The sequence below is a fragment of the Pleurodeles waltl genome, chromosome 4_2 (assembly GCF_031143425.1).
Source record: "Pleurodeles waltl isolate 20211129_DDA chromosome 4_2, aPleWal1.hap1.20221129, whole genome shotgun sequence".
NCBI lineage: Eukaryota > Metazoa > Chordata > Amphibia > Caudata > Salamandridae > Pleurodeles > Pleurodeles waltl.
In genome coordinates this window covers 284,544,834-284,564,677 of record NC_090443.1, presented here as the reverse complement: position 1 = coordinate 284,564,677, position 19,844 = coordinate 284,544,834, and positions in this window count along the sequence as shown.

Genomic DNA, 19,844 nt, shown 5'->3' with positions numbered 1-19,844 from the left:
CTTTCCGTAAATGGATCACTTTTAGTCATTGTTGTGCCCTGTAATGCAGGGGACCAGGGAAACTTGCCTGTATAGAGGATGACAATCCAATAATGCTGACCAATTGACGCAGGGATATCCTGTCTCTCCTCAGGACTTTCGTCAGTTCCTTCTTGATATTGCAGATCTTCTGTTTCCAGCAAACTCAGGGTTGCGATCTGGAGTTGATGAAAACGCCCAGAAATGTCATACTCTGAGCTGGATTTTATTCTAATTTCTGACTATTGATCACAAATCACAAGTTCTGGAGAAGACCAATATTCGTGGTCAAGTGCGAGAGGAGTTGAGATCTGGAATAATCCACAATGATGATGTCATCCAAGTAGATGATCAACCTGACTCCTTTCGTCCAGAGGACTTCCACCACCAGACGGAGGAGCTTGGTGAAACACCAGGGTACCAATGACAGTCCGAACTGTAGAGTCGGTAATTTGTATATCTGGCTCCCCCACGCAAACTGGAGGAAACGTCGGTGAGGTAGTGTAATGATATGTGAGTTTTGACCACTGACTCCACTTTGCACTTAGCCTACAAGTACACTGTCACATTAGTGACCATCAGCTTCATTTAGCCTGTTGACTTTATTTTAGCATTAGCCACTGCTACATTAAAAGCTGCAAGTAGTTTTCCACATTGTACAATGTGCACATGTTTTATTTTTTGTGTTCTTTCCCACCAAGGGCTTAGGCTGATAAGAATCTGCTAAGACGGTAGGGAACGGTCTTGGTTTGAATTGGCACCTTGGGATTGCGGCCAAGTCCTGACGTGTTATTTTCAAAGCTGGTCTAAAGCAATCAGCATGTTTTGATAAATAAACTTCTGCAGTGAGAGGGAGGTTCTAAAATTTTCCTCTCTCGTTTGTTCAAAGTATAAGAGGCCGAGACCAGATGGACGGGGGACAGAGAGTGTTTGCAGATCTCAGGCATATCCAGGATGCTGGAGTGTGTCGTCGTTCCCGTGAGGATAATTGATCTCTCTCTCCTCAATTGATTCTGGGATCTGGCGATATGATGCTGAATAGGAGGGAGATGAAGCAGTGATGCCTTTGCCTCACGGTGATGCATATTTTTAAATTAATTATTTGCTTTACATTATGATAGAGATACATATAGTTGCTGTGTATATTGCAGTGGATGTGTATATTGCAGGGGACAATTATTTGTACATGTTTTCATTTTATTGCTGCAACCATTTTAAACATGTGCTTTCAGCATGCTAATCTCCTTTTAGGAACCTTGTGGAGTGAAATAGTACATGTCTTCTTTGGACTAAGAAGCACATTTCAGAGATTTTTGTCAGTGCATGAGTTTTTCAGCTCGATCATTAGTGAAGCAAAACATTTTGCCGTCGTCGGACAGTCTAAAGGGAGGTTGGAAGTTGAAAGTGTACGATTTAAAAGTGAAAATATGTTTTTATTCAGAGAGTTAAAGGAAGCACCGCAAACCTTTTCTGAAAATGCATGTGAAATTAAAATGCCTTAAGATGTCTTCGCAAATGTGTTTTCTTGTTTATCAGGACTTTCTCAATTTTGGGATGGGTGCTTGGATAAAACAGAATTAATAACTGTACTTATATGTTTAAAAAAGGTGCTTTTTGAACGGAATGATGACCCTTTTGTTCTTGACAGGAGGGTTTGGATGCTTTTGTCCGCTTACAGAAAAATGCATGAGAGATGTAAGCAGTTAGAATATGAAAATCAGAAATTAAAGGAACAAATTGACACAAAAAATACTGTAACTATGCTGTCTTGTCAGAATAAGTTATTACAAGATAAGGCTGATATCTACCAAGCTGTCACAGGTAAATCAGATTTTTCACATTCCAGTAATGAGGAGGTTAAAAAAGGTGGGGGCCAGTGTGAGCAGAACGTAGTTCGTGCACAGCCAATATTTAGATGAAAAATACAGAGTAGCCCACAGAAATTGGCAGGAGTTGAAATGTATCCTTTAAAAGATTACACCTAGCAAGAAGTTAAGGATGTTAACGATATAATCACAGAGCTTTTGCAGAGTAAAATGTGGCCAGGACATAGGGAGATGTTGCTTCAGGTAAAACAAAAGATTTTGGTGTTTGCTACTCCTTGCACTATGCAAGAGACACAGCGATTTATGGAATTGTTTGATTTTTGGAGATAGCATGATCGTCCTCTGAGTAAAATCTTAACCCTTTAGTGCAAAGTGACAAGAAGAAAACATGAGTTTGAATTGGGTGAAGAGCAACAGTGTGCTTTTGATTTGGCAAAATAAATAATTCAACAGGCTTTAGTCTTGAGGACAGTGCAGGAAGGAGACATTGTGTTGCATGTAACTATCCAGGGACAATATGTAGATTGGAGCAAGTGGCAAAAGCAGAGAAGAACTGGGGTTCTGGACTAAACAATTATCTGATGGCACTTTGAAAAACTGGAGAGAGCATTTAACTGAAGCCCTCCAGATTCTGAATAACAGACCCTTGACAAATGCTGAAACTGCCCTGATGAAAATGTTTACTCAGATACAACCACATGTTGCCACCAATACCATTGTGTACTGGGAAATAAAACCTAGAGCTTCAGCTCCTCACAGAGCCACACCAGAATCTTCAGGTCTTGACCTACATGCTTACGAAATTGCCCAACTTGTCAAAAGTCCAGTGTATGGAGGATTGGTGAGGAAGGGGACTGCCCCAGCACTTCTGACAGTACAAGGAAAGGGAGGTTTTGGTTCAACTGACAAAAACCCTGATGCTAAGGTGTGGGTGGAATCCCGAAATGGCCCTCCAGCACCTTCAAAGAATTATAGCCAAAGGCCCTATTAATGTTCTGCTGATCATAAAACAAGGAAAGGAAAAGGGGAGCACATTTCAGCTGAGAAATGTTATTTGCAAGAAAGATCATACTTGTTTTTTTTATAGATCATACTACGACTTGCCTCTGACCATGAGTGAGCCGTGTGGTCTCCCTTTGGGCGTGTGCGGTCGCGTGAGACAGCACCCCCAACCTGAACCTGATTGATCAATTACGTTGTGCAACACCCCTGTTGCTTTAGAAGCGCAATACCTATGGATCCATTTGGCACCACAGATCTAAGTTCTGCATGGGAATAATGCAGAGTACCATGGATGTTCTATCAACCTGTTTGATTGCAATTCTAATGGAACAAACAGCATGGCTTGTTATCACCTAATGACTGCTGCCAGTCACATTAAGCATGTTTAAGTTGCCAGCTGGCTAACTATTCTCGTATTGGAACCTCACTTTTACTTACATTCCAGCAAACATTACAGGTGGACCGTGTACCTTTATATGATTAGGACTCATGATGTTTCCTTCTAATTCTATACCAATTTGTTATCCTAAAGACACTGTTCAATCAGTTATCATCCCAATCAGAATATATAAGCTTCAGTCTTTTTATTGTAGGAGTGCCTGATTTAACTGTTTATAATATCAATAAATTAATCCCACTTCCATTGCTTTATAGTGATTCCTCTTGCCATTTCATTATGTTGCTGTGTACAATGCATACCTGATTTGCTTGTAATGTTTTTTTTTGTAAAGGAATAAAAAAGAGAGAAGTTGATTTTAGGACTATAGGGTATGAGTAATTGGTCAAAAGTGTGGAATGTAATGATATGTGAATTTTGACCACTGACTTCACATTGCACTTAGCCTAGCAGTACACCGTCACATTAGTGACCACCAGCTTCATTTTTCCCATTGACTTTATTTTAGCATTAGCCACTGCCATGTTAAAAGCTGCAAGTAGTTTTCCACATTGTACAATGTGCACATGTTTTATTTTTTGTGTTCTTTCCCACCAAGGGCTTAGCTGATAAGAATGTACTAAAACGGTAGGGAACGATCTTGTTTTGAATTGGCACCTTGGGATTGTGGCCAAGTCCTGAGGTGTTATTTTCAAAGCTGGCCTAAAGCAATCAGCATTTTTTGAATAAATAAACTTCTACAGTGAGAGGGATGTTCTAGAATTTGTCCTCACTTGTTTGTTCAAAGTATAAGAGGCCGAGATCAGATGGACCGGGGACAGAGAGTGTTTGCAGATCTCAGGCACATCCAGGACATTGGAGTGTTTCATCCTTCTTCTGAGGATAATTGATCTCTCTCTCCTCGATCGTTACTGGGATCTGGCGATCTGATACTGAATAGGAGGGAAATGAAGCAGTGATGCCCTTGCCTCATGGTGATGCGCTAACAGAGATGGTGTCAGAGATTGATGGTTTGTCTCCTTAAGAGCCCATCATAGATGCCGGGCAAAGGTGTGTTTCCTTGAGAGCTCATTGTATAGTCCAGACGAGACGGAAGTGAAGAGACAGGTAGAAGAGTATTGATCGCTTACAATCTCTGGGATCTGTTATGAGTTGTGTTTAGTTAATAAAGTAGTCAATGAAATTTTGACGAATTAAAATTCAATGTACTGTGAATATGTAACTTTTAGTTATCTAACAGTAGTTTTATTGATTGAATGTATAACACCTCATGTCCTGTCCAATCATGAGCTTTGTGCAAATTAATTTAACGTTCTGTTACTTATTCTCTGTAAGGAAAGGAAAGGAGAGACTTAGAGAGATTTTAGGAGACTTTAAGAGAGACTTTCCAGAGATATTTTCAGATTAGGATTAATGAGGGAATTTTGCTGTCATGTAGACTTGAGAGATTTACAGATTGTTTCTACTGAAGGTGTCCCCTTGCTGAAGAGATTACTGTTGTTATTCATTGACCTTATGGGTAATGTATAATGAAAATTGTTATGTGCCTTTTGTTTTACATGTACCAGATGAAACTCTTTAAATTAATTGCTGCATAATAATATTTTTTTTGATATAACCCGAGTTAGTATGTTTTCTAAATTTGTGTTTCTAAAACTTTTACATGAAGCCCAACATGTTAATGCTAATTAGTGGGTAGAGAGGGGCTTGGTCTTTACATGCTCATGATTCGTGTTGACATTCTTTGAGTTATTGCTTCAAATGTTTATTATTTCACTGACGCAGATTTTGGTGCTGTTAAATAGTGTTATAATTCTTGAGTTAATTTGTTTATTTGCTTTGATTAAACTCAGATATACAAAGCATTCTAACCATCCGTTGATGATTCTTTATATGTATCATTTGTGTTTGAGAATTATGTATCAAAGTCCCTGTTTGCTTTTCCTAAATAGCGATTTTTAAGAAATCGCTATTCAAGAAATGCAAAATGGGATGTATCGAAATTGCGATTCGGTAATAGAGATTTCTTAAAAATTACAATAGCTAGTAACGAATCGCAATTAGGGAATAGGAGTCCATTCATCCCACAGGTGCGAATGGTTTTGCATTACCTAATTTGCGAATTCCTGTTAGGAATTTGCAAATTAGGTAATGCAAACCCCAAGGTCCTGGGTGCCTAGGGCCTCCTTTGATGCACCTCAAAGAAATAATTGTGGACATGTGAAGCACACACATGCCGTAGGGACGTGTGTGCGCTACATGCCATTTTTAAAAATGCATTTATAATGCATTTAAAAAAATTGCACATGCTTACCACCAAATAGGATTTGATGGAAATTGCATTTCCTAAATGCCCAATTCGCATTTAGGAAATGCTTGATACATGTGCTTTGGAAATCACAAATAGGAATTTCCTATTTGCGATTTCCTATTTAGAGAATCGAAATTTGTGATTCTCTAAATGGAGTCGCAATTTCAGGGAATCACAATTTTAGCGATTCCTTGAAATTGCATTGTGAATGCCTTTCATAAATCTTGAAAGCCATTTTTGCATTCGCAATTGGTCGAATTTTGCGATTCGCACCGTTTGCGAATGCAAAATTGCTTGACCCTTGGTCTTTACATGCTCATGATTCGTGTTGACGTTCTTTGATTTATTGCTTCAAATTTATATTATTTCGCTTACGCAGATTTTGTTGCTGTGAAGTTATAATTCTTGAGTTAATTTGTTTATTTGCTTTGATTAAACTCAGATATATAAGGCGTTCTAACCAACCATTGATGATTCTTTATATGTATCATTTGTGTTTGAGAATTATTTTCGTGACTCTAGCATTGTTAAAATAGGGAAATAAATGTATACACCTTCTTAATAAATTGGTGTGAACATTATAGTATAATAATCAGACTGGGAATTGATTGGGAATTCATTTGTAATTTGATGTTTATTTGTGATGATTATGACATACACTATTGACATCCCCTCTAACCTGTGTTGTGTCGGTCCATCAGCCTAAGGCACGATATCCACTGTTTGGTGTGAGATAATAGCTAGGATCTCTTCGTGCTGAAGCAGTTTTTGGTAGCAGAGTTACGGTTACGTCATTATTGGATGATGTCATAATTGGTGAAACAATTTTCTTGAAATTTGTTTTTACTCATTTTTCTGAAATGTTTTACGGATATGAGAAAATGAGTTGCTAGATGCGTTAAGTGACTTTACCCAGTCCTTAGAGAAGCTCTGGGTTGAAGGGTATGTTCTTAGCGGTGTTTGATTGAATTGAGTGAGGTGAGATTATTTTAAGCTTACACTGCTTTAGCTAATTTGCAGATGACTGAGGTGTTCATGAGTTTAGAAGGAGTGGAAATACGTCAATAGAGTTTATAGGGAGTGGGCGTACTCCAATAGGTATGAGAGTAGAGAAGCGGCGTTCTTCATTTGTGTGTGACGCTTAATGCAGAAAAAAATTATTCACATGATTGTTGATAAGACAGACCTAATGAGTGCGGTCTAAGACTCCGGAGTATATTAACAAGTGTAGTGAGACACTTGGTACGTGTTGTAATTTGTCTATTTAGTAGACCAATCCGGCGTGGTTAGTAAGTCGGGTTTGTGAGATGGTTTGTGTGGTTGAAATATAACTGGGATTTGGTGAGTACAGTAATCCAATTGACCAGTAGAGTAGTGAAATGTGCAGGTCGAATTTTGCTTATGAACGTGGGGAACTATGAAAAAAGAGTAACTCTAGATGCAAAAGCTGAAGGCGAAATTTGGAAGGTTCCTGAAGCGATTGTATTATCCTACCTGTAGTAAATAGACAAATTTGTTTTCTTTTATTTATTTTTTTGGTTTAAGGTTTGCTCGCCAACTAATATTGTATTAGTTTGGTGTGTTAGTTGTGTGAAAGTCAAGCTGAAAGACTTTGTCAGCGTCTCAGCGGTTGCACTGAGAGGGAGTGTGTATATTAGTGTGACGTAAGTTGTACCACGCTGGGATAGGTTGGTTAGTGAGAAGGGTCGCTCACGGATTTGTCCATCAGTCCAAAACTTGTGTAGTGCGATTGGAAGGCAAGAGCGTCGAAGAGGATTGTGGGATTGTTGTCAGTCTTTCTGATTGGTTATTTTTGAACAGATTTCATTGTTTTGTTTTGGTTGGAATAGATTTGTAAGTCACTTCTTGGTTTAATTATTTTTTAACAGGATTTTGTGGAAAAATGATGTTTTTCAAAGCTCTAAAAAGTGCCTTTAGAGGTGATGAGTATGTTCCGGCAAGGGACGGAGAAATTTGTCCGCCAGAAAATACTCTGTCATATATTGTGATTGAGGAAAAGGGTACAGGAGCGTGCCTTTGGTTGAAATACTGGGTTAAGATTACAAAGAAAGAGGATTGGTTGGCTTTTCCAGAAAATTGCACTTTTAATTTGAGAATTTTGGAGAATCTAAGACAGAAAATTTACAGTTTAAAACCTCCTCCGAGACCAGCTCAGTTTGAAGCTTTAGCGATTTGGGAGCTAGTAGCTAAACAGCAACAAGCTTTGAAATTTGAGAAAAGTGGGAAGAGAATAGAAAAGACACTAGCAGAAGCTAAATGGGACGAGGAGCAGAAAGAGTGGACACTAGCTACCCTACAGGGAATAAGGTTATTTCCTGCAAGAACAAAGGATAATGAGAATGAGTCAAAAGTTGAGAAGAAAAAGAAAAAGATTTCTTTAGTAAATAAGGAACAAAATCAAAAGAATTGAAAAGAGTTATGTTTAATGATGATGATGAATTGGATGAGGATTAATTAATTTATGAGTTTATGGGAAATCGTCTACCACCATATGCAGCTCAAGAAGGTCATGGAACGAGTGAGAGTAGAATGAGTGAGAGTGGAACCAGTGGAAGTTGGATTGGTAATATAAGTCCGACTAATAGATTGGTAACAAATAGATTTGTCTCAGTTGGGAATTCTGGGATCAGATCCTGCAGTAATCAGGAGGGAAGATTATTGTCTCCACAACAATGTGTGAATACAGTACAACAGCAAAGCTTGAGTGCACAGTCAAATGAGATTTCCTTAAAAGGTCTTTCTGCACCAGAGATAACACAATGGTTAGAAGATCTAAGTAGCTCAAAGACTCTAGAGAGGCAGAAAAGGGAGGAAGACTCAATAAACGGAATGAGATTATCAATGGAAGGAAATTAGCTTCTTGAAGGGACAATGGGTGTGAACAGACTTGAGTCTTGTCCTAAAGCGCAATTGAGATACTTGTGTAAGATCATTACAAAGGAAGCAGGAAAGGTACATCAGCAGCTTCAAGAAATAGCTGATGAGTATGATATTGACCTCACGAAATTGAAAAGCCTGAAAAGAAGTTATAGATTAGATCTTGAGGAAGGAGATTTTGCTCACATGAGATCTACAGGGATGAAAACAGATCTTAGGGAATTGTTGAAAGAGTACAAGTTTGGAGATCCTTAGGCAAATGGGAAGACAGATAGGTCAAGAAAAGAGAAAGACCGAAGAAAGGAGATGGGACGCAGACAGGAGTATCAGTAAAGATGTTACCAATGAGAGAAACACCAGGAGGGAATTTTGTACATGTACCCCGGAGTAGGAGTGATATCTTAAGTTTTACAAATGATTACCCAAGGTTGAGAGAAAAGCCAGTAGAATGGTACCATCAGACAGATAGGTTTATGAAGCTTGAAAATGCCTGTGGGAGGACCTGAATACTCTTTTTGATATTGTTGTTTTCAGCAGATCTGTGGATTGAGTGCAAAGGGAGTGTAGATTGGCCGACAAGTGAGCCGCAGAAAGATTTGAAAACAGGTGCACCATCTCCAGAAGTAATGAAATATTACTATAAAGTTGTTGAGTTCCTGAAAACAAAAGTTTTGCCAAAAAATATTGGTTGGCTATGCATAGATAGAACAGCACAGGAAGCCAAAGAATCAATACATGTGTATTATGAAAGGTTGTTGAAGGCATTCAAAAATTTCAGTGGTACAGAGACATTTGAAAAACAGGATATGTATCATTTTGTGTTCAGGTTTGTTGAAGGATTGAGGCCGGAGATTAGCTAGATGATTAAGAGTCATTTGATCTGTTAGCAAGCTAAACCGATTGATGAGGTGTTGCAATATGCAAAATACTGTAGTGATGAGATTGAAATGAAGCAGAAAAAAGTTGAAGGAGAAAGCAATGGTGATGCAGATCAAGGCTGCACATTGAGGAATGCAGGGAAATTTTCAGCAGCAGCCACAAGGGAATGACATGTTTCAGAGTCAAGGCAGAGGTAGAGGTCGAGGTGGAATGATGTTTCCGGTTGTCAATAGAAATGTGGATTTGAATTCAGTGGTGATGCAGGATGAACAACAAAGAAGAAGAGTGTTACCTTGTCAAAACTGCGGGGCAATTGGACATTGGAAAAGACAGTGTCCGATGTTAAATCAAGGTGATGTTGTTCAACAAATAGTGTCAATTCCTATCAGAGCATGAAAGGACCTAGAGTGAGAGGTCAAATTCAGAATTTCCAGAATAATGTAAATACTATGCAGGGTTTCCAACCTTTGCAGCAAATGCAGAAGATGCAAAATGTACAGCCGCAGATACAACAAGTACAAATGCTACCGGTACAACAATTCCAGCCACAAGTGCAGATGCAGATGGTGCCTGCAGAACAAATTCACATGTCGAGACAAATTCACATGTCACAGGTCCCTATGGATCAACAACAGGTGATGCTTTTGCAGGTTGTCACGAATCAGAAGTCAAACAAAAGTGAAAAAACAGTTGATCAATTTCCTTTACATAGTAAGAATTAAATAAACGATGAATGGCCATTGGATAGTTCAGATGAGGAGGAGTGTGTGTTGGCAACATCATTAGAAGTGGATCAGAAGGATCCTTATGTAAAGGTTGAAGTACCTGGTCATGAAGTTTCTTTTCTGGTTGATACAGGAGCTACACGCTCAACAGTAAGATCTGTAGAAGTTCCAGATTTACCTTTATCAGAGAGGACAGTTCAGATTGCAGGAGTTGCAAACATGCATTTGACTAAAGCACTTACAGAACCAGTTATTGCTAAAATTGGTAATTTTCAAGGGTTGCACAGATTTATTGTTTGTGATTCCAGTCCTGTGTCACTTCTGGGAAGAGATCTGCTGTGTAAACTAAATTGTTCAATCACCTGTTCAGTTGAAGGAATTGAGACAAACAGTGATGATGAAGATTCAGGTGGTCATTACAACCCTGGCAGACGGTGTTAAAGCAGCGGTAAGACCGCCAACAGGCCAGCAGTAAACATTTTGCAATTACTTCTGGGAAGAGATCTGCTGTGTAAACTAAATTGTTCAATCACCTGTTCAGTTGAAGGAATTGAGACAAACAGTGATGATGAAGATTCAGGTGGTCATTACAACCCTGGCGGACGGTGTTAAAGCAGCGGTAAGACCGCCAACAGGCCAGCGGTAAACATTTTGCAATTACGACCGTGGCGGAAACCGTCAACAAAGACAGCCACTTTAACACTCCGACCGCCACGGCGGTACAGACAAACAGCGCGGCGGTCACCGCCAACAGACAGGCGGGAGACAATGTACCACCCACACTATTATGACAGGCCAATCCGTCACCTTTTCCGGGGCGGATTCACCACAGATAAAAACATGGCGAAAACAGGCATTTCGAATGAAAAACGCTCACCTCTACACACTCCACGAGGAAGGAGGACAGCATGGAGCCGGAACTTCATATTCTCCCAGCGCTAGTCTTCCTGCTCTTCTACGAGGAGCACCAACGCCGGCGGCGAAGGCCACGGTGAGTACTGCACCTACGACATAGGGGGGGGGAGGCAAAAGACAGACACACACGCACTCAACACCCCAACCGCCACCCCGACCCTCACCCACTACAACACACACACCAATGCATATCTATACATTACAGTAACACCCCCGGAAGAATGCAAAGACAAAAGGAAATGAATGTAACTATTGTAATATATCAAAATTCAGTAAGCAAAAATATACATATATATATACACTATAAACAAAATACACACCACAATTAGTAGTCCAGGTTTTGCACCATTCATAGTCCGTGGACCACTGGGCCCAAAATGCATGGGCGAGGCCCACACAAGATACCCGAACATGACGGAGAGAACACTGCAGGGGCATCAGATAGAAATACAATAGGCACCTCAGGGGGAAGGGAAGGGGGGGCACCTCAGCTGGATGAGTGCACGACGCCAGATCCACGAGGGGCACCATGCCCATTGATGTATCCTGGGGAGTGCAAAGCCACAATCTCTCAAGTCTCTACAGTGGGTGGCTTGCCCACTGTACCATCCTGGGGAGTACAAAGCCACAGTCTCTCAAGTCCCTACAGTGGGTGGCTTGCCCACTGTACCATCCTAGGGAGTGCAAAACCACAGTCTCTAAAGTCTCTACAGTGGGTGGCTTGCCCACTGATCAATCCTGGGGAGTGCAAAGCCACAGTCTCTCAAGTGGATGCATGTCTCCACTGGTTCTGGAGGGGGACTGGTGCCCAGAGTGCTTCATCCTGTGCAGGACAGACGGAGTGGATGCTGTTCTCCACTGGTTCTGGAGGGGGACTGGTGCCCAGAGTGCTTCATCCTGTGCAGGACAGACGGAGTGGATGCTGTTCTCCACTGGTTCTGGAGGAGAACTGGTGCCCAGAGTGCATCACTCACCCCGTGACGGACCTAGTTGCGTCAGTGCCCCTGCTGCTCATGGGCTAGCGGTGCTCACCTTGGCAGTCTTTGCCCTGTTCGGCGGTGCTTGCCCTGTTCAAAGGTGCTTGCCATGGCGGTCTTTGCCCTGTTCAGCGGTGCTTGAGTTGGCGGTCTCTGACCTGTTCAGCGGTGCTTGCCCTATTCAGCAGTGCTTGACATGGCGGTCTTTGCCCTGTTCGGCGGTGCTTGCCCTGTTCAGCGGTGCTTGCCATGGCGGTCTTTGCCCTGTTCAGCGGTCCTTGCCCTGTTCAGCGGTGCTTGAGTTGGCGGTCTCTGACCTGTTCAGCGGTGCTTGACATGGCGGTCTTTGCCCTGTTTGGCGGTGCTTGAGTTGGCGGTTTCAGACCTGTTCAGCGGAGCTTGCCCTGTTCAGCGGTGCTTGCCATGGCGGTCTTTGCCCTGTTCAGCGATGCTTGAGTTGGCGGTCTCTGACCTGTTCAGCGGTGCTTGCCCTGTTCAGCGGTGCTTGCCATGGCAGTCTTTGCCCTGTTCAGCGGTGCTTGAGTTGGCGGTCTCTGACCTGTTCAGCGGTGCTTGCCCTGTTCAGCGGTGCTTGCCATGGCAGTCTTTTCCCTGTTCAGCGGTGCTTGAGTTGGAAGTTTTCTGACCTGTTCAGCGGTGCTTGCCCTGTTCAGCGTTGCTTGCCATGGCGGTCTTTGCCCTGTTCAGCGGTGCTTGCCATGGTGGTCTTTGCCCTGTTCAGCGGTCCTTGCCCTGGCGGTCCGTCATTGCCCAGCTGGGCTGTGGCTGGCGGTCCTTCATGGGTCAGCTGGACTGTGGCTTGCGGGGCCCTCCTGGGCAGCTGGGCTGTAGCTTGCAGGGCCCTCCTGGGCAGCTGCGCTGTGGCTTGCGGGCCCCTCCTGGGCAGCTGGGGTGTGCCTTGCAGGGCCCTCCTGGGCAGCGACGATGGGGCTGGCGGTGGCCTCCTGGACAGCGACGATGGGGCTGGCGGTGGCCTCCTGGGCAGCGACTATGGGGCTGGCGGGCCCTCCTGGCCAGCGGGGATGATGGCGGTCTTCTCCGCCATGCTGCTCCTCCCAGACTTTACAGGTTTCTTCTGCCCCTTCCCCACCTTGGGAGGAGTCACAGCTGAGTCCACACTACCCCCGGGACCCCTGGGAGCGGCTTGGCTGGCTGGAGTCTTTCCCCTCTCCCGCCGGGCACTGTCCAACTTCTGGTGCTTCACCGGGGGGGGACTGGCTGTGCTGTGGCTCCGTGACAGACTGGCTGGCCTGGTGGCCGGTGCACTCCACATACCTGTAACAACAGGCACCACTGGTCCCGGAGATTTTTTGGCTGAGGTGCTAGTACGGGACCTATGAGTTGGACGGGGGGGTGGTGGGAAATAGGTTAAGGGGGGACAGGAAAAAAGTTGTTTGGACACACTGGGACGGGTAGCTGGAGGGGGTTTGGGAGTGGAGGAAGAGGTGGTGGTTGTAGGAGGTGTAACTTTTGTGGATTTGGGTGCAGGTGCATGCGCTGGAGGCTGTCATGAGGTGGATGGCTGTTGGGTGGGTGTGTGCCTGCGTTTGTGTATCTTCGGAGGGGGCGTCACAGACACACTGGGAGAGGACACAGGGGACGTGTAAATGGCAGTGGGGGTGGTGAGTGCACATGAGGGGGGTGTGGTGGTGGGTGTGCTGGTGCGGGACGTAGCGGCTGTAGTGGTAGTGCATGCAGTTGTGAGTGTAGACGAGACTGGGAGGGAGGAGGGATCAGAGGAGGAGGGGGACACAGTGGAGGCAGTGGATGTTGTTGTGTCTGTATGTTGTGATGCTTGCGTGAGTGCCTGTGGGATGTGTGGTGATTATATTTGCCTGAGCTTCCCTTGTGTGGTGAGGTGTGTGCAGGCTGGTCTGATGGTGTGCTTGGGATAGGCAGAGGTACAGGGGATTGGGTCTGGGTGGAGGAAGTTGGAGGGAGGAGGCTAGACACAGGGACAATGCCTGCCATCAGTGCTGAGGCCAGAGTTTGAAGGGTTTGATGAAGGGCAGCCTGACCAGAATGAATGCCCTCCAGGAATGCATTTGTGTGTTGCAACTCCCTTTCTACACCCTGGATGGCATTCAAAATGATAGACTGCCCAACAGTGAGTGACCTGAGGAGGTCAATGGCCTCCTCACTGAGGGCAGCAGAGGTGACAGGGGCAGGGGCTGAGGTGCCTGGGGCGAAGGTGATGCCCACCCTCCTGGGTGAGCGGCCACGGGGCAAAGGCTGAGGGGCTTCTGGGGGGGGCGGTGCTGGTAGGGGGGGGTGGCGGCTGTACCTGTTGAAGTGGGGGGCACAGATGTTGCCGCCACCACAAGGGAGCTCCCATCGGAGGACGAGTCCGTGTCGCTGGTAGCAGATCCTGTGACCGCCGTGGTGCTCCCCTCGCCCTCCGTCCCACTGGTGTATTCAGAGTCCGTCGTGTGGGCCTCCATGCCCATGTGGGATGCAGCTCCCTCGTGCTCCGGTGCCACTGTACCTCCACCTGATGATGCTAATGCACTCAAGAACAGGGAGACCACACAAAAAGGGGGGGGAGAACAGAAGCAAGACAGGTTGAGTGCATGGCTTACCGCTACCGTTGGCGGACAATACAGACACAGCAGCCCCCTGCACTACGTCGCGGTGTTGGGCTCTACAGTGCAATTCCTGGGAAATGGCCTACAAGGCTATGGACGACATCTGCACACATAGATGACACAGGGGCATGAATAGCTGTACTTGGCACTCTACAGAGGTGGGGTGGGGGGCCCCAGGGCCATGCCTTACGAATGGGCCTAGCCTACGAAACTCGCCCAGGGGAACCCACAGCCCTCCTCCCCCACCCAGACACCTTCACTGCGCGCAAAGTCAGCTGAATGATAGTGTACTCACCACCTTGTGTCTGCTGTGATGCCCTCAAGCGCCCATCCAACTCAGGGTAGGCCACCGCCAGGATCCGGAACATCAGGGGGGTCATGGTTCGACGGGCACCCCTTCCACGTTGGGAGGCCATCCCCAGATGAGCCTCCGCCGTCTTCTTGCTCCAGCTGCGAATGTCCTCCCATCTCTGCCGGCAGTGGGTGCTCCGTCTGTGGTGGACCCCCAGGGTCCGGACGTCCTTGGCGATGGCACGCCAAATATCCTTCTTCTGTTGGGCGCTGACCTACATGAAATGTACAGGGGAAGAAAATAAGTCATTACCAACTGCACCGTCAAAGTGAGTGGCCCACATCTCTACCCTTGCCATGTGGCACATGCATTCACCGTCTTTCATGCACGCAGAACTCTGCCCCCTTCCTTCTTACAACCAGCCCTCTCCACACAGGCATAGCCCATACAACATGCTCCCTGTGTACTTACCTGTTGGTCTGGAGGACCGTAGAGTAGCGTGTACTGGGGGAGGACCCCGTCAACGAGCTTCTCCAGCTCCTCTGCAGTGAAGGCAGGGGCCCTTTCCCCAGACGCACAAGCCATTGTCTCTTCCAGACCGAGGTCACAGCAGCACTTGCAGTGTAGGTCCTCTCCTGTCGAAGATCAGGTATCGAGTGATTAAACAGTTGCACAGAAGCACGAGGACATCTCCACAGAGACACACTAGTAACAATAACATTGCCAATGGCACACAAGGTTGCTGGAGACGTTTACCCCGTGGCCCATCAGATACCCCTAGTGTACAATATAAACGGGGCGTATAAAACATGCTAGGTAACGCTTACTGACATACTCGTAGAAAATACTCCGGTTGGTTCGGTCACGATGCTCATTTTTACAGAAACTAAACCTCAATAGGAAACACTTACCAATATAAACGTAGCAGGTGCCCCAGTTGAAGCTCAGCTTCTGGAAAGGACAAGCCACCCTAACTCTCTGGCTTGGCAAAGATAAAGCAAGGCTGTGCGCTCAGAGATCCCATAGCAAAAAAAAGATCCAGAATCCTTCCTGGAGGTGAACTGATGATGTACTAGAGCGTAATCTGTATCTGACTGTGACGCGCGGGTTCTATCTTCCTCTCCTGGAGACACAGAGTAGAAGGTTCTCCCTTTATGAAGCACCTGTAAGCTCCGCCCGCTGAGCCACGCCCCGTCCACCCTCGAATGTAGGTAAAGGAATTCCCGCTTTTTACCAGGATGACGGACAGCTTTCCAAAACGACCCCACTGCGTTTACCGCCGATTCCGGTGGTGCGTTGTTGATGCACAGAAGCACGAGGACATCCCCACAGAGACACACTAGTAACAATAACATTGCCAAAGGCACACAAGGTTGCTGGAGACGTTTACCCCGTGGCCCATCAGGTACCCCTAGTGTACAATATAAACGGGGCGTATAAAACATGCTAGGTAACGCTTACTGACATACTCGTAGAAAATACTCCGGTTGGTTCGGTCACGATGCCCATTTTTACAGAAACTAAACCTCAACAGGAAACACTTACCAATATAAACGTAGCAGGTGCCCCAGTTGAAGCTCAGCTTCTGGAAAGGACAAGCCACCCTAACTCTCGGGCTTGGCAAAGATAAAGCAAGGCTGTGCGCTCAGAGATCCCATAGCAAAAAAAGATCCAGAATCCTTCCTGGAGGTGAACTGATGATGTACTAGAACGTAATCTGTATCTGACTGTGACGCGCGGGTTCTATCTTCCTCTCCTGGAGACACAGAGTAGAAGGTCTCCCTTTATGAAGCACCTGTAAGCTCCGCCCGCTGAGCCACGCCCCGTCCACCCTCGAATGTAGGTAAAGGAATTCCCGCTTTTTACCAGGATGACGGACAGCTTTCCAAAACGACCCCACTGCGTTTTACCGCCGATTCCGGTGGTGCGTTGTTGATGCACAGAAGCATGAGGACATCTCCACAGAGACACACTAGTAACAATAACATTGCCAAAGGCACACAAGGTTGCTGGAGACGTCTACCCCGTGGCCCGTCAGGTACCCCTAGTGTACAATATAAACGGGGCGTATAAAACATGCTAGGTAACGCTTACTGACATACTCGTAGAAAATACTCCGGTTGGTTCGGTCACGATGCTCATTTTTACAGAAACTAAACCTCAACAGGAAACACTTACCAATATAAACGTAGCAGGTGCCCCAGTTGAAGCTCAGCTTCTGGAAAGGACAAGCCACCCTAATTCTCGGGCTTGGCAAAGATAAAGCAAGGCTGTGCGCTCAGAGATCCCATAGCAAAAAAAGATCCAGAATCCTTCCTGGAGGTGAACTGATGATGTACTAGAGCGTAATCTGTATCTAACTGTGACGCGCGGTTTCTATCTTCCTCTCCTGGAGGCACAGAGTAGAAGGTTCTCCCTTTATGAAGCACCTGTAAGCTCCGCCCGCTGAGCCACGCCCCGTCCACCCTCGAAGTAGGTAGGGAATTCCCGCCTCTTGCCAGGATGATGGACAGCTTTCCAAAACGACCCCACTGCGTTTTACCGCCGATTCCGGTGGTGTGTTGTTGATGCGCAGAAGCACGAGGACATCTCCACAAAGACGCACTAGTAACAATAACATTGCCAAAGGCACACAAGGTTGCTGGAGACGTTTACCCCGTGGCCCATCACGTACCCCTATTGTACAATATAAACAGGGTATATAAAACATGCTAGGTAACGCTTACTGACATACTCGTAGAAAATACTCCGGTTGTGTAGGCCACGATGCTCATTTTACAGAAACTAAACCTCAAAGGAAGCACTTACCAATATAAACGTAGCAGGTGCCGCAGTCGAAGCTCAGCTTCTGGAAAGGACAAGCCACCCTAACTCTCGGGCTTGGCAAAGATAAAGCAAGGCTGTGCGCTCAGAGATCCCATAGCAGAGGAAGATCCAGAATCCTTCCTGGAGGTGAACTGATGATGTACTGGAGCGTAATCTGTATCTGACTGTGACGCGCGGTTTCTATCTTCCTCTCCTGGAGACACAGAGTAGAAGGTTCCCCCTTTATGAAGCACCTGTAAGCTCCGCCCGCTGAGCCACGCCCCGTCAACCCTCGAAATAGGTAGGGGAATTTCCCACCTCTTGCCAGAATGATGGACAGCTTTCCAAGGCGACCCCACTGCGTTTGCCGCCGACTCGCGTGGTGCGTCGTTGATGCGCAGGGGCGCGAGGACATCTCCGCGGGGACGCACTAGTGGCAATGACATTGCCGGGGGCACACAAGGTTGCTGAAGACGTTTTGACCCCGTGGCCCATCACGTACCCTAGTGTACAATGTGGACGCGGCAGATGCCGCGGTTTGAAGCTCACCTTCTGGAAAGGACGGCCCACCCTGGCTCTTGGGCTTAGCAGGGATGGGGCGGGGCGGGGCTGTGCGCTCAGAGATCCCATGGCGGAGGGGATCTGGAATCCTTCCTGGAGGTGAGCTGATGATGTGCTGGAGCGTGGTCTGTGTCTGACTGGGACGCGCGGTTTCTGTCTTCCTCTGCTGGAGACACAGAGTGGAGGGTTTCTCCCTTTGTGGAGCACCTGTGGGCTCCGCCCGCTGGGCCACGCCCCGTCCACCCTCGAGGTAGGTGGGGGAGTTCCCGCCTTTTTACCAGGATGATGGATGGACGACTAAGTATTTTTTACCCATGTTTCTAATTATGTATTGTATGTGCAGATGTGTGTGTATAGTCATGTGTGTGTGTGTGTATAAATATATATATATATGTGTATATGTTGTTTCTGTGCCTGGCATGTTTCTATGAATTTCTGCTCTCTTTTTATCACACTTATCTACTCATCGCTCTTATGTCATGCCTCTATCAAACTATCCTCCATTCTCACTCGGACTCATCCCAAATCCCTTCGACCACTTCCATCTCCTAAATATCTCTGCCTAAGCTCATCCCTCCACCCCCACATCTAACTCACCAAACCTCACTCTACCTCTGTGACCTCCCACACAACCCTATTAAATTCTCCTGCATTCATCTCACCCTGCTACTATGCTCTCCCTAACCCTTCCACATCCTCTTTCCCCTCCGCCCCCCTTTTATTCATCTCAAGCCTTTGGATTGAGCAAATGAAGGATAAACTCCCAATTAACACTTCTGGATTTCTTTCCTCCTCCACCCCTCCATTACTCCAGTCAATCTAACTAACAAACTCTCATATCCGCAACTCAAATTAACTCATAATAATACTAAAACTGTACTCCTTATTAAATTATACTAATCCATCACTAATTCTTGTTGGGTACCGGAGTAGCGTGCTACTCATCGAAAAGCGCTTCGACGCCTCGTCAGGGGTAGTAAGCGCTATATAAATACGATTACAATACAATACAATACAACAATACAAAATGGCGGTCACGTCCACTGCGGTCACGTCCGTGGCGGTGCGTACCATCACCGCCGGCGTACATCGTCATTGGCTCCTGGGACCCATAGGGTCCAATGTTAACCAATGCAGCATTGCGCTGTGGTCTTTGACCGTCTTCTGCGACGGTGTACAACGCCAGCGCAGTTACCTCACATCCCATTGTCCTGCTTTAGAGGTCAGGCAGCCGCCATTTCAGGGGCCAACATGGCCTAATTACCAACTGCGTCACACATACCTAGGCCTACTCTCAACACACATACAGGCCATATTTTGTGTATGATTGATGTTCTGTTTAGACTGTGGGTACATACCTCTGAGTTGTTTGACTCAGTGCTCGCTGTTGTCCTTCATAGGCACCGTCCGCTGGGACATGTGAGGAGATGGCGGAATCCTCCGGTGTACCGACTGCTGGTGGACCTGTCGACAATGGAGGAAAGAAATTTGATCATCACCTACAGGTTTGACCATGCCACAATCCAGGAACTGTGTACCCAGTTGGAGCCAGACCTGATGTCAGAAATCCGCCATCAATGGAATCCCCCCTCAAGTGCAGGTGCTATCAGTGCTCCATTTCCTTGCAAGTGG